At 40.6% G+C, this 16,212-nt stretch overlaps 1 pseudogene; it reads right to left on the bottom strand.

Annotated features, from left to right (window-relative positions):
- Positions 1–1,043: 1,043 nt before the first annotated feature.
- LOC104616777 lies at positions 1,044–14,721 on the bottom strand (annotated as a pseudogene).
- Between the last annotated feature and the right edge of the window lie 1,491 nt (positions 14,722–16,212).

The following is a 16,212-nucleotide window of genomic DNA, read 5'->3' as shown; positions in this document are numbered from 1 at the left end:
AGTTATAGCCTTTCACCCCTCCACTGGGTTAGTAAACGTGGTTGCAACAGTGAGTGACAAGGACAGTTTGCTTCAAATGCTCATTTGCAACAGCTTGAAATCTGATGAAGGGTGTAATTTTCCATTTATTTGCATTTATTTTCCATACACCTACCCCTGCTGCTCTGGGGGTTTCTGAGAGCTTAGAAATCCTGGCAGAAATATTAAAAAAAGGAAAACTATTTCAGCAAGTGTATCATCAAGAAAATGTCATTCAGTCACCAGTGTAAGCAGAATTTCCTGTTCAGCTAGGACAGTCTGTGGCTTGCATAGAGGAACTGAAGACACACAGAAGTGTATCTGGAGAGATCAAAATGAAATTCTGTGAGTTGTTAGAGCTACTTATGTGCTGTGGATGCATGGATTCATGAGTGTGGTGTTCATTTCCTTGTTGTAAGGAGAAAAGCATTTTTGGTTCCAAGTTACTCGACTACCTTTATGCTCTGTGGACCCTGTGGGACTGAAGCATAAAGTGTTAAACATTTTTTTTTTTTTTCGTCTGTGTGGATTTGGGAAAACGTAATCGATGCAGAAGGAGCATGATGCAGTAGGGGCTCTGATTTCAGATCAGGCTCGTTAAGCTGTGCAGTCCCATTGTCATAGGACAGGTACCATTTGCTTAGAAGACACTAGGAGTAAAGCAGGGTCTTGCAGGATTTGGCTGCACCCCTTGGTGCATTGGCAAGCCAAGAAGAGGAGCCAGGTTTCTGCACTGGTGGGACTGAGCCAGTCGCCAATCCCAACAGGCTTCCTTTTTCCCCTGCTCCAGCTTGCATGTGGATTTATTTAGAAACGGCCATACCTGGAATGGTACTTTAGGCCCGTCTGTCTTGGGGAACGCGTCGCTACCTTCCTTCTGCCTGTGACCACTGGCATCTTTGTGCCTAAGCACTGGTGACTCTTTTTCCAGAGACTGCTTTTCTGAAAACTTTTCTGGCCTCTTGCTGGTGTACATCTTGCTGGCACAATCTCATCCCTCCCTGGAGTTTAGAGAGAATGAAAAGTTAGAACATGTCATTACGATCAACCTGTAAAAACACAACCCCCAAAATCTGCACAGATAAGCAAGCTCTCAGCTCTTTTTCACTAGGGCTCCACGTAACAGCTTGCTGCTGTCCCTAGGCTGGGCACTGTGCTTTTCCCTTCCCTAAAAGAAGAACCTGTGTTCCATCTTCGGTGCTTCTGCTCTTAAACCCTCTCCCTGTTTTTATACACAAAATCCCTTCACTGTGAGCAGCCATGCTGGGTGCCACAGAGCTGATTTTGGTGCCTGGAGGACAGAAGGGGCCCTCTGCACCTGGAGTGCTTTGCTTTGCAGTTTGGCGAGTCAGTGGGACTTTTTCATGACTGCCGTGTAATCTTTAATTTGAGCAACTATAATTTTTTGTGCTGGTGGAAGGAAGAAGGTTGGGTTTTTAAACAAAATGTACCTTGATTATTTAGTAGTTATAGGGGTGAAGGAAACTGTTTATAGACCAGAAGTAGTGAAACATTTCCACCGAGGGTTGATTGTGGGGCAGCCCCTTTCCCAGTCACTGCAGCAAGCGTGGATGAGGAGCCTACATACAATAGCTGAGCTGAGAAACATCTCTGAGTGTATTTAACTGCAGAGCAAACCCTCTGATGCTGAGCAAGACCAGTGTAATTTGTTTTGGGGTGGGGGAACAAGGTGCAGAGAAGCAGAGTGCAGGGGGGCGAGAGGAAGGTTGTGACATTGCTGAGAGCAAACCTGGGACTCGGCACCAAGCAGCCTGAGCAGTCGGCTCTTCTCTTACTGCCCCAGTTCTCCTTAAGAAGAAAACTCAACCTGAGAGACACTGAGAGCGATTTAAGATGAATGAGAAGCCAGTCAAATTCAGAATCTCATCTGCCTCACACCCTATTTTAAAGCTGACACAAATTCACTCAAGAAATTCGATTCCAGCTCTGTGCTTCCCCTGTTTGTGAACATTTTGAACAAATGTACATCTCTCATCTAAGGGATGAGGCTTTGTAGAAAAAGCCCACCAACTTCCTAAGCCTGTGGGAATTTATTGACTGAGAAATACTTGTCCTAGTCTGTATTTTCCACAAGAGCAAGCTGACAAGCAGGTGTTAGCTTCAGCTGATCAGTTCAGACAGCAGGTACGAAGAGCCTTTGCTTGCATTCACCTGCCAGCAGCTGCTTAGCAGGACATGAGCAGATCAACTTCTGGGATTTTTTTTTCCCTAGCACAACTATTCACAACCAACGTAGAAAACCTGAAGCTTTTTCCCTCCAAGGTGCAGCAAAAAGATCCATCGTACCAGAGACTCAGCTTGTCACATCAGATGCAACCGGGGGTAACAACAGGTATAAATAGGGAAAGGGAGAGAAGGAAGTGGGAACAAGAGGGTGGGGTTTTGCCTGTTTTTCCCAAGCCAACTCTGTGTGTGACTTCACACATCTGGCTAATAAGATGTTGAAAAAAGGAGGGTGAGACCAGTGCTCCTACTTTCCTGTTGTTTTCACTTAAATGAAAGGAAGTACCTAGCCTCTTTTTCAGTACTTTCTGCATGTCTGTTGCTCCCTGCTCTTCCATCTAGAATGACTTACCTGAGTACCAATGTCACCCAGGTTATTTTATTAAGAGACTTCTCCTGCAGAGAAGAAGACCCTATTCAGGCATCTGCAGCCGTGGGATTGAGCAAATCCACTGTCCACCCCTAGCTCTCTGCTTGTCCTTTGGGTCTTCTGTGGAGGAAAAAAACCCCAATTTCAATGTCTAATTCAGTGAGTCATAGAAATATTAATGCTTTTAACCCGTATTTACTTAGCAAAGCATAACTAGCACTATGCTTTTTTTCCCCAGTTGCAAGTTGGAAACAAGGGCCTAATTACCTTTGGTAGTGATTCAGTGAAGGAATGAATATTGGCTTCTTTTGCCACCTCCTGACTGTTATCCCCACATGCGATGTTTTCAGCAATAGTGCAGTCAAACAGCACTGCTTCTTGTGAGACGATACCAATCTGAGCTCCCGGCTGCTGGATATTTAGTGTCCTTGCATCGTGGCCATCCAGGAGCTAAAAAGTCAGAACTAATATATTTTAATCATAGTACTTTATAGATAGTTGGGTTTTGGTTGCAGTTTGGTTTTTGTTTTTGTTTTTTTTTTTTAATTTATCAATGTTAAGGCCTGTAGCAGGCAGGGCACTCGGGCCATTTCATGCCCTGGTCAGTTAACCTAGGCACTTAGGCATGGCAGCTGAGATGAGGAGATGAATGAACGTTAAAGCCTAGTTATGTTTGCAATCAATACAATAACATCATACATTTCTATGAACCTTGACAAACTCCAGCTGTACGAAGCCACTGTATTGCACCCCACTTGTTTATCACCCTAACTAAAAGAGCCAATACAGATCTCCTTTGTCTGCCATCTTGCTGTCAGTACTAGAGACATTGGTACTATGCTGATGACAGAAAGATCTATTTCAGAAACCAGTAGAAGACCTATGCCACAAGGTGTTTCCACAGCCACTTCCTTTATGAGCAGCTTTATCCCACCTCTGTTACGCTGATCTGGGAGTCAGATGTCCTCCCCTCTCAAATGACAGTAATGGACAGTAGTGCCTAATTCCATGACTGAGTATCATCCTTGTACATCAGTGAGAACAATTCATCTACCTCCACTTGCTCATGTCTGATGAGATACATGTGTAAAACTCCATCTATCAGCACTTGAACTCCTCCTCTTCTCCCATTGTACTTTATCTGGACATTAGCACCTGCAATTATAAGTTTAACTGTCTCCATTATGCAGAGACTTGCTTCATCTAAAATAAAATATCGGTCCATATTTCTGCTTTGTCCTCATGACTTCTATCTAACGCAGAACGAATGAGCTGTGGGCTAAACCACCGTCCTGTGCCTGCACGTGCACTGGGACATTGGACTCCTGGAGCCCAGGTCATCTTTCTGTTGTGTTTATACAGCACCTGGCATTGCAGAGAGCCCTAACCCAGGGCTTGGATTCCTCAGGACAATGATCAAGTAAAAAATAATAGGCTGAGTGTTTCTACCTTTACAAGAAAAATTGTATTTGTGTGCACATGAGACTAGGGACCTCACCAGCTGTTTTCTGTGTGGCTTGATGAGATGAATCTGTCTTATTGTCAGAGTGTAATAGAAGCCGTTAAATGATTAAGCACTGAATAAGTATTTTTTCCAGTCTCAGAAAAAGATATGTCACAGTTCAAGGCCATTCTCATTGACAAGCATCAGGAACTAAATACAAACTCCAGGCAGAAGCAGCCAAAAGGAGACTCCAGCATCTCCATCTGTCAAGGACGCTATCTGTACTTCAGGCTGCAGTTCAGTTTGAGCGACAGATGACATTGTTGCTTTTCACAAAGACTCAGGACTATGGTAGGAGGCAGATATCTGGGTTTTGGAAGTCCAGTGGTCACATTTTTTTACTGACTTTTAGAGGAAGAATCCAAACCCTCTGAACTGAAGCCCTGGCTATGGATGAAATACGGCTGTAAGTGAAGAAACAGTTTAAATATGAGATCACTTTATTTGGCAAGTACAAAATTGTCTTAGGAATGCACAGACATCTATCTGCTTCAAGAGCCAAGAAGAGGTTTTCAGGTTTTTTTCATCTTCCCTTTACTTAGTTTTTACGTGCTAGGTGATGATGCAATGAAGTTCAGTGGCTACCCTAAGCAGTGCTGCTGTTAGATTTCCAACAATTCATCCTTAGTATAACTAAACTAAACCTCAGTGATACCAGTAGGCTCTGGGCAGGCCAATGTAGCAACTTCTCTCCATTGGATCTTGTTCTAGTACCTTGAAATGGCACGGGAAATTCAGAAATTTTACTTTCCTTCTACTTTCCCCATGATGGCATAGAGAATATTGAAAATCCATGTATTCCTGCCCTTCATTTTCAAAAATGTTACAAAAAAATTATATTAGAAACATTGACAAAAGTGAGTAGTTACACTAGCAAGTATGTAATGAGATTAAGAGGAAAAAAAAGTGCACATAAATTATATTAATAAAACAGAGTAAGCACGTATTGTGTACCTGCAACATACACTTTGATGTGGAACACTTACCATTTCTCCACTGAGTGGATCATAAAATCTCTCAAGCAGTGGAACAACAGTGCTCTTTCCACAGCTGCTGCTACCAACAAAAGCCAGAGTTTGTCCCTTTTCTACGTTCATGTTCAAACCTCGGAGCACTTTGGCCTTTGGGTTGGGTAGTTAAATGCCACATTGTTGAATGTTGCATTTCCATCAAATATTTCCTGACTGAAACAGTAGAGTTAGGTCGACTACCTAGGCTAATGTAGCAGATCATGAAAGACTATGAAGAGCATTCATAAAAGAGATCAGCAGGAGTTTTTCCAAAGGATCAGACTTCTTTTTTTCCCAGGAATTAATATGTAGTGAGAAGCTATTGTGAAAACATAAATTCTCTCCTAAATATTCTACTCTGCAGGCATATTTTAATTAAAATTCTCTTCTGGAAACACAAATTCCTCTTACACCATCTGTTAAACAAGATTACATTTTCAAAAGTAACAATAACTCTAGGTGGCTGACTTGGGTCTGTTTGCAAGGACCTTGTTCAGATTCTTGGCATGTTCTTTGCTGATTTTTTTGTCCTCAGAGATACTGAAAATAATCTGCTATTTTTGATCTGTGCATAGAATCAATCCTTCTACTTAAAGATCTTTTCTAATTAATTTACTATAAAATGTATGATATATGTAGTATGGATATATGCTTACACAAGAGGAAATACAGTTCATATGAATGAGTATATATACAATGTAAATATAGACATATGCAAATGACCAATCAACAGCTCAAATATATGATACTTCATAAAACGTTATGGTTATTTTCCTTGTGTGTGTGTGTATGTATATATGCATATATACGTAATAAACACAAGGTTTATAATATATGTGATAGTTGTCTGGAACGTCCTGTCCTCTTTGTTGTATGACAGGCCACATGCAACCATATGTTCATGTACATTGTTGGTTACTAAAGTATTTGACAATCTATTATGGACAACTTGCAAATCAATTATCCCTCAAAAATTTCTGATTAAATATTAGAGGCCTAGTTCAATATCTGTGCTCAGATATCTTCATGCAAGAAAGTCTTGAAAAATGATCTCTGCTGCATTATCCCTATTTCCACTGGCTCTTAAAGATGTTTCACCAAGAGACAGGTGAGGTTTTGGCAGGAGAAGACACAAAGCAAAGCTTAATTCAGATTTGGTTGGATGAGTCAGATGTGGATGGGCTCACACAGTACTTGTTCTCAGTACCTATGATGTGAGTGGGAGGAAAAAAAAAAGAAAAACAGGCTTGAAATAAATTAGAGGAGCATGCTATGCTGTGCATTAACACTGTGCTTACTTACAGGCTTCTCTCCTTCCTCGCCGTAGTGATGGATGGAGGCTACTCTTTTGGACAGCATGAACAAGTGGGCAGCCGACATTTTGGCTTTGGAGTGAAAGAAGTCTTTTGTCCTAATGCCATTGCACCGAATACAATAGCTGAAAAAACTCTGTAAAGATAAAAAAGAGAAAAATATGTTGGCATTGATGGGGCAAAGGCAGAAAAAGCTTTTATGGGCAGATTAGGGGCTTCAGATAAATTCTCATTAATAAGGCTGAGGTATGGTAGGAGCTGTCTCCTGTCAACTCCATGACTTTTTTCCTTACTGCGAGAATCCGTAATTTGTTTGCAGGGAGGAGAGTAGCACTCTCAGCCTCCCTTCCTTGCCCGCCTGTCTGTATTTGTTAGAAAGGGATGTGCTGATTTCTGTTTCTGTTCTTAATGCACGTGGTAGGATGTATAGTTCCTCGCAGCTCAGTTTCTTCGTCTATAAAATTGAAGGTATTAGCTGTGGAGCAGCCTGAGGGTTATAGAGAAATCTGCCATTCCACGTTTCCTTTGAATGGCCCAGCCTTCCAGGCACAATCAAATCCTTGAGTTCAGGAGAAAAAGCCAAAAGGCGGTGAGAAAGGGGCGTGACATGGGGGGTGAGCAAAGGGCAGTACCAGAGGAGATGATACGCAAGCAGAAGGGGCTCGCTTGAATGCATAGTGGAAGGGAGAGTAACGCTGGTATTTGGGAGGGGTTGGTGTAACCAGGGTGAGAAGCAGCTTTAGCTTCAGCAGCATTTTTTGCCAGGCCAGAGTGTGGCAAGTGCTGAAAGCAGGCATGGGCTGTGCATGGGAGACAAGGTGGCTATTGACAGATACGGACCAGGGTTTCAGCTGCGGGGAGAAAAGCAAAATATGTATGTGGTAGTTGTCTGGAACGTTCTGTCCTCTTGGTTAGATGCTGGAGATAGGGAGGGAGGAAAGACAAGGTTGGAAAGGTGCCAGTCAGTGGGAACAACTCACTGGAAACACTCAGAGAAGCTTTTTCAGCTCTGGCTGGGCATTTTCCAGGTTGGGTGCTTGCTGAACCTTCCTCCTGCTCTCCACCTCTCTTGTCCCAGGGCTTATAATTTCCTCACCTCAGTTTCACTCCTTACTTGCTCCACTTTTACCTTTTAATCTTGTCCACCTATGCTCCCTACAGTTAAGCCATGAGGTTCTGTTGTTAAAGAAACCTTGTTGGCTGTGAAAACAAGGAATGCTTTGCTTTGCCTGTCTTCATGTTGCCTTCCTTTTACCCTGGGCAACCTGATTACAAGGGACATGGTATGTAGGTAGCTAAACACGGTCTAAAAGCATCACGTATTTTGGATCTGTAACAGTGTAAAGAAGGAAGGGGAATGTAAGGGTGAAGAATGGAAGACAGAAGTATTTATCAATTTTTTCAGTTCTATGCTCCATGATTTCATGATACCTACAGAAAAACCAAACATTCTCCCACATGGATAAAAAAGAACCTAACAAAGAGATACTTATAAAAGCACATCTTTAAACCACATATGTACCTTTCTCACTAGGTAGGCACCAAACCTAAAACACCCAGCTTAAGTAAAGAACATAATAGCCTGTGCAAAGGCAAAAGTAAATCCAAGGATACGTGTCTTTACAGAATTTCTGTAGCAGAAAGAACATATAATCACGATCACATTGTACATTCACTTGTAGAAACCAAGAATGTGAAGAATATCCTATAATTCAAAGGAATACACAAGTCCTTAGTATTTTAAAGTAAAATAATCTCCAGCTCTTTGTAAGATCCTAACGTAAGGCATCATCATTCCTGTACACTTCAGTTTCCTCTTTGTCTGCAAAAACCGGTAAGACTATTGGGATGGAAGAAGAAATTGCTGTAACTAAATATTTTTGGCTCATACAATTTTTGTTGTCTTCACTTCATACATTCGCTAAAATTATTTTCAAAATTATAATACAGTTGCAATTCAAAGTTTCAACTAGCTGACAGATGAGGAAAATTATTGAGAACTTTAGAATTTCTATAAAGCAGAAGTGACTTCAATAGAACAAATCTTTGTGCTTTATCTTACGTTGAACCAAAGCAAGTGACAATTCATGAGGTTTCACGTGATCTGCAATGGCACTTTGATAAACTAGCAGAGTGAACAAATACGGAAGCTGCTATGCAGGTCCACACCTCTTGTTCCTTCCTTGAGAAAATCCCATTGGTTTTTATAAGAATCTTAACTAAACGTACAGGTAAAACCTGCCTTTGATTTGTTAAACAATAGATTCCCTCAGAAGAAAGGACTCGTGATTATAATAATTATTAAAAGCTTCCATTTCCAGAATTACAGCAGCCAATAACAACATCTTGGAGAATTTGGGGGGAAAAAAAAGTTATTTAGAACATTACCTAAAACGTCAAGAACATTAGCTTGAAGGGAAAAATAATCTAAATTCTTTATGTCAAAACTGAGTTGGGAATGAAAGATTTTATGATGTGCTGACAGAGACAAATTGTGATTTAGTTTATTGGTGTTAATTTATGTTAATTTTAAAAGAGAATATTTCAATAAATTTTTTTACGAAGCATTCTTTTACCTATATGATGATTGCAAACTTTGTCCGTACATAAGCTCGAATTTTCTTTCCTGAGTCAAAGTAACAACAGTTCAAATATTTTCTATGGCTTCTGAAGCAATCTGTATTGGAGAGCAGATATTCACCAGCAGAAAAACAACATTATATGGAAATTTTTAAACATAATCCGATAAATAGAATAACTGCAATAGAAGTATGTCTACAATACTGTTGAAAGCGTGGTTGCAACACTTGTAGATATGCTGCTGTTAAATATATCCGATTAACGTGGATTATATTACATTAACTCAGTGAAGTTGAGACAGCATACATTTTAGCACAGGCCAGCAATGGGAGTTTAGTTTCCAGTGGGCTTGTGTAACCTGTCACAAGGATGATGCCATGCAGCTGTCATCGCTGCGGGAGCCCAGTCAGGATAAACTGAACAAGACTACATCACCTCCAAACGCGTTTGGAACTGTAGGGTAAACATACGTCCACATTTTCCAAAGCAACTAGTGATTTTGAGCTCGCCCATGGAGAAATGATCGTTTCCAGGGCACGTTCTCAGCATTTTTGGAAAACCAGGAGTCTTTCAAAACTCCTAAAGGAGAAACTCAAAACCACTGGCCATTCCTAAAAATGTAGAGACAGATCTTCCTGGCCCATATGGCAGCTTGGCATGTAATTTCTATTAATTTTGTATCTTTGAACACCTTCCTGCTTTGCCATAGCAAATGAATGAACAGAATCCCCCCATAGTGTCTGTACCACTCCAAATCGTGTGCTCATGGATCGTACCAGGAGCTAGTTGACTCCATTGGATAAGTGTACGATGAATTCTGCTGCTCGTAAGGCAGGCATGAAATACATTTACCCTCCTTTAGCTATGTTGTTTCTGTGCTACCTCAGTGAGAGTAGTTTATTTTACTCTCTCGTGTGAAGATGGCATTTCTCCATGGGCAGTTTTCCAGGAAGAATCCCTCTTTTAAGGAGAAGAGTAGATTTTTACTTTGAGCTAAAAATAGATGCTTGGGACTTGTTTTCCTTCAGGTTTCCTTGATATGTTGAGAGTGAAACATTTTGCTGAATTGCTATGGAAATAGATAAGTTTTACATTTTGCCAGAAAATGAGAATCTGCAAAAAATTGTTTTGATTAATATAGTCTGCCAAAACCATATATTCAGGTCATCACCTAACAATCATGTAACTGTTCTTACAAATAGTCGCCGAGGAAGTTGGCATGAGATCATGATAATCAGCTGTAAAAAACTTTATGAGATAGATAAGTTTAAAGTATTTCCGTGCATAAGACTGTACTCAACAAGCTTACTTGTTTGGCAAACCTCCATGAACAATTAGTGACAGTATTTTGAGTTTTTTCTTGATTGGTTTCTTTTTTTCCGACACATATATTCTTTTAAAAATAAATCTCTTTTAACTTCTTATTTTACTGTGTAACAAAACACCTCTAGGCTTGTGAATCATCAGCCTTTACTGTAAATATAGAAAACAGCTTGGAAGCAAACATGAGACTCAGCCTTCAACTCAGGAAGAAAAAGGAAAAGCCCAGCAGTACTAAACACAAGAGCTAACCTCCAAAAACTTAACTATACCCGTGCCTTTAGCAGACCCTTCTTTCTATGTCATTACTTCTACACAGCAAGTAGAATAAATGCTTAGACAATCTACAAATAAGAAACACAGCAGACTAAGTAACATGAGGGATAAGATATTGAAATAATTAAATAACATGGAAAAACTAACATAACTGCATGTAAATATTACCTGGCTCCCCTACGAAGACAAACATCATGTTTTCATTGTGTCTGCATTACTGATAACAATAGTTTTGCAGACAGGTAAAGTGAATTTTTTCTCTGCACAGCCAATTTAAATATGCTTTGAGGCTGAGAAGCTGTACAGTTGTCTCACTAACAACCTTTAATGAATTTGCTCTTCTTAGAAGCAAGATTGGTTTGGACTGTTTCTTTGTTTTTCTATCAATCAGCCAACCTGTGGGGTCACAGATGTTTCCAAGTTTCTCTTCTGGTCCTTGCATTTCTCGTGCATCCTCTCACCTTTTCCCAACCACTGTTACCAAGCTGAGGCTGATAAGTAGCTGGTGCAATCATTGTATGATCTGGAAAGAGACATAGAAAATAGATAACAATTTTATCCGGATCACACAATGGTTGCACTGGATACTTATTTCAAAAGAGCATTGTGAGGCTTTGTTAAATTCAAGTTGCATCATAAACCTCAGCTGAAAACTGCTGCAGAATTCATGATAAAGAAAAGATAATTCCCTTGAATTCTCTTGACTATTTGTTATATTTTACCTGGGAAAAAATATTATTAGAGAATACTCATTTAAGTGTGTCAGGGGACAGCATTGTGCGGATGCCTTCTGATTTGACCTTACAATGAATCATTGCCGTGTAGATTTGTACCAAAATTCCTGGCAGGTAAAAGCAAGAGGAGTTTCCTTTCTTTTTATTTTAGTGTGAAAAGGTCTGGGAGTAAACACCCAAAAACATTTTCAAATCAGCCTGGAGGCACAGAAATGCCTTTGAGAAACTTTCCTAACATAGATAATGGAGAGAGAGAATCAGATTTGCTGCGCCCAGACTCCTCTGCACAACTGACCAGGGTGTAACGGGAGGGAGAGGAAGGGCTGAAGAGAAGGTCACACAGGTGCTGTGCTGCTTGGGGCACGCCAGAAAACCAGACCCCCCAACGCACCGGCTGTCCTGAGACAGCACGTCTTGGGAAGTGAGAAGACAGTTCTGAAAGTCATAAAATGAAGTAACACCCTCCCTCTTTGCGGCCACACTCACGTCTTCCTCTGAAGCAGAATCCCGGGCTCCTGCTTCCCTTCCCAGCTGAGAGGGGAAGGAATGAAAATCGGAGCAAGGGGTTGCAGGGCACGGTCAGCTGCACGGTCACCGTGATGCTTTCATGCACCCTCGTTACTGAAGGTTTCTGTATGGTGCCTTTTCAGTACCGAAGCCCACAGACAACTGCAAGGTGAGAGAAGGAGAAGATACGTGAAAGGTAGAAGAGAGGGGGTCTGAAAGGAAACAAGCTGAAAACGAATGAAGAAAAGGAAAAAAAGCAGAGTGCTGGGAAAGAACAGGGAACCTGAATGCAGACTCGGGACAGCTGTGAGGGACCCAGGACTTTTAAAATGCTTAGTATGCTCTGAATGCTACAAACCATTTGAGAACCTAAATTAATAACTCATATTTTCAATTTTCAGCTTCATACTTGCTATATCACCATTTTGTCAGAACAATACAACAAGGTAGACTTTGACTTCTTTGAGGAGTATATTCTTGATCCATTACCGATGTCCCTATTAAGCAACACCGTGTAGTACAACATAAAAACAGATAAAAATGTCACTGAGCCCACCTTTCCTGTGATTTCCAGTTCCTTCTTATCATTTTTCACATGTCCATCAAGCATCTTCTTTTGAATCATTCCTGTTACAGCAATAATTGGCACAATGGCTAAAAGCAGAAGAGTCAGCTGACAGCCATGGATCAATGACAAAACAATCCCAGTCCTACATTAGCTACATTTTGGGCAATTAGTGCCAGTCTGGAACCCTGCTGTGGTTTAACCCCAGCCAGCAGCTAAGCCCCACGCAGCCGCTCGCTCACTCCCCACCGGTGGGACGGGGGAGAGAATTGGAAGGGTATAAATGAGAAAACTCGTGGGTTGAGACAAAGACAGTTTAACAGGGAAAGCAAGAGCCGCACACCCAAGTAAAGCAAAACAAGGAATCCATTCACCACTCCCCGTGGGCAGGCAGGTGTTCAGCCATCTCCAGGGAAGCAGGGCTGCATCACGCGTAACAGTTACTCAGGAAGACAAACACCATCACTTTGAACATTCCGCCTTTCCTCCTTCTTCCCCTACATTTATATGCTGAGGATGATGTCATATGATATGGAATATCCCCTTGGTGAGTTGGGGTCAGTTGTCCCAGCTGTGTCCCCTCCCAGCGTCCTGTGCACCCCCAACCTATTCACTGGTGGGGCGGTGTGAGGAGCAGAAAAGGCCTTGACTTGATGTAAGCACTGCTCAGCAGTGAGGAAAACATCCTGGTGTTACCAACACTGTTTTCAGCATAAATCCGAAACATAGCCCCATACTAGCTACTAGGTAGAAAATTACAGAATCACAGGATCATTAAAGTTGGAAAGGAACTTCAAGATCATCAAGTCCAACTGTTAACCCAACACCACCATGCCCATTAAACCATGTCCGGAAGCGCCACATCCACACGTTTTTTGAACACTTCCAGAGACGGTGACTCCACCACCTCCCTGGGCAGCCTGTTCCAATGCCTGACCACTCTCTCCGTAAAGAAATTTTTCCTAATATCTAGTCTAAACCTCTGCTGTTGCGACTTGAGGCCATTTCCTCTCGTCCTATCGCTGGTTACTTGGGAGAAGAGACCAACACCCACCTCACCACAACCCCCTTTCAGGTAGTTGTAGAGAGCAATAAGGTCTCCCCTCAGCCTCCTCTTCTCCAGGCTAAACAACCCCAGTTCCCTCAGCCGCTCCTCATAAGACTTGTGCTCCAGACCCCTCACCAGCTTCGTTGCCCTTCTCTGGACACACTCCAGCACCAAAATGTCCTTCTCGTAGTGAGGGGCCCAAAACTGAACACAGTGTTCACGGTGTGGCCTCACCGGTGCCACATACAGGGGCACAATCACTTCCCTTAATTCTATCCCAGCCAAAACCAGCACAAACCTGTAGCCTGGAAAAGAATTAAACCATTGTAAATTACTCTCTTGTATTTGAAAACTAGACAGGAAATATTTGTTACCTAGAGAACTGAGATTTATTCACCAAAAGACATCTGAAAGTGCTTAATTAGTTCTAAATATTATGCAGAATTGGATGCTTTATCTTTTGAAAAAACATTCTATTGTACAGATCTTTCCCTCAAGTCTTCTATATCTTATCTAGTCTTCCTCCTCTGTTTCCATCTATTCACTCAGTCCTTGTCTTCAGGTTTTGCCCAAGAAAACACAGTGACATTTCGTAAGTGTCATATTTTGAATAAGTAAAACCATGAATTCAAACTTGCTAGATCTCTGGAAACATGACATTTCCTAACTTGGAGTCTATTTTTTCTCTCTGATCACTTTTAACTTTAAGCATGTAAATAAACACAGTGCTGCAATGAGAGCAATCCTCATTTTGAGGCATACACTTAAGCGTTTTGTTAATATTTGTAACATTTAGCATGGAAGCACAATGCTGTCTAGACAACTAAGCAGGTTGGATAAATAACTTTAAATAAACAGACTCCTTGGATGACTCGTTTATACTAGTGATAACAGGACTGAATATTAGCATGAACTAAAAGCAAGGATATATATAAAAAATACATAACTTACCTACTATTTTTATATTAATTTTTGTGTGATACCAAAATAAATATTACTTAATAATTAATTAATAATATTGTATTATTTAATAAATAATAACAGCTTCCAGATGACTGTGTGTGCAGGATTTCTACCTATCAAAGCCAGTCTGTAACTTTACTGCATGCTAAACCAGATATGAAAAATGCCAGTGCTTATTACTTACTCCTTTCACTTGTGAGGTATCATTAGCAAGTCTTATAATTAATGCTCCAGTGCTATTTTTTAGGATCATCAAACCAGCTGATCTCCTACAACCTGAAATAGAATTATTATAATCTTAAGAAACTTTAGTCTGCACATCACTTAATTAGGCTGCATAAGAGAATTTAATCACTTTGGATTACAATGGGATGACACACACAATATGGTGTTCTTTACCTGTAACCATAAATACAATAGACCTAAAAGTTTAATAAAGGTATTGGGAACACAAAACTCAAACCTAAGTTGCGTTAAAAATCTGTATATCATTTTTGCCATAGCACAAACACCACCACATTGTTTCATACTAAATGTAGCTTTACAAGAAATTTTTGCTTGTGACTTTAATATGTTTTTGATGATCAGATGCCCACTAAATAACAATACCAAGGAATCTGCCATTTAGGGACAATTACTTGGATGTATAACATGTATCTGCAAAGACTACTAAACAATATACTTTCTCCTGTTACAAAGCTAAAAATATATCTTAATTCTCTCTCAGTTACAAGTTCTGTGAGCTCTGTAAGTTTGCTGTGAAGTGTTTTGAAAGCCAGAGTGTTGCTGCAAAATCTCTGTGGTGTCTGAGACATATGTGAAACGATATGCAGTGCTAGGGGATTACTCAAAACTATCCTCTTCCTCATCTGGAAGACACTATTTTCAGGGGAAAAAAAACTTGTCAGTCATATACTTTTGTATCTCACTAGTAATTCAGATTAATTGGTCAGAGGGATCTAAAACACTTATTTGAAAACTAAAATGTCTGAATGAAATGGAAAACATTTGTCTTATTTAAATGCAGGAAGTAAAAATAAAATATTCACTCTATCTTTCCTCCAGATTTGCCAAATATCAAACCCAAAAGATGATGAAGCAATCTAAGTATTTTTAGTGCTTTATACATACATAAACCTTTCCAGTTGTATGGTATATTTATGCAATAACTTTTCATAAGGTTACTCTAAGAGCTTTTGTATTTCCTACCATTAGTGTATAAATGCATGACTTTTAGACATCAACAAACATGCGACATTTTGATTCCCTGGGATTTTATTGAGGGTAAGGGATTATTTTTAACTGCAGTAAAGTACTGTATTCTTAAATACAGTAATAAAAAAGATGTAAACCAGTTTTAATCTGGCTGTAAGCTCACATAGCCAGATGGCTGCTTTGGCATTACATGATATGGAGAACACACCACATGTGTTGGTGCTAATAAACAGAACCCTCCCAGGTCCCACTGCTGCAGTGCCTGATACTTGAACATGATGCCAGGTGGACACTATTTTCACATCAGAGTGAGAAAAGTGAATATAATGACATTACTTGACTCCTCAGACCATGAAAACATCTCTGTCACCTTTAGGGTCTTTCAGGCCCTTCCTCCAGGGATCTGTTGAGATTCAGCACGATCTTAGAGACATCACTTTCCTCCTGGGCTAGTGAAAAAAGTCTTGTGGGACTTAATTTCCAAGGAGGTGACCTATAATCCCTTCCCATATAAACCAGAAAGAAAGGGCATCTGGGTCCCCAAG

This window comes from Phaethon lepturus, unplaced genomic scaffold, assembly GCF_000687285.1.
Source record: "Phaethon lepturus isolate BGI_N335 unplaced genomic scaffold, ASM68728v1 scaffold13332, whole genome shotgun sequence".
Lineage (NCBI taxonomy): Eukaryota > Metazoa > Chordata > Aves > Phaethontiformes > Phaethontidae > Phaethon > Phaethon lepturus.
Note: the sequence above shows the minus strand (reverse complement) of the source record. Positions and strands in the feature narration are given on the sequence as shown.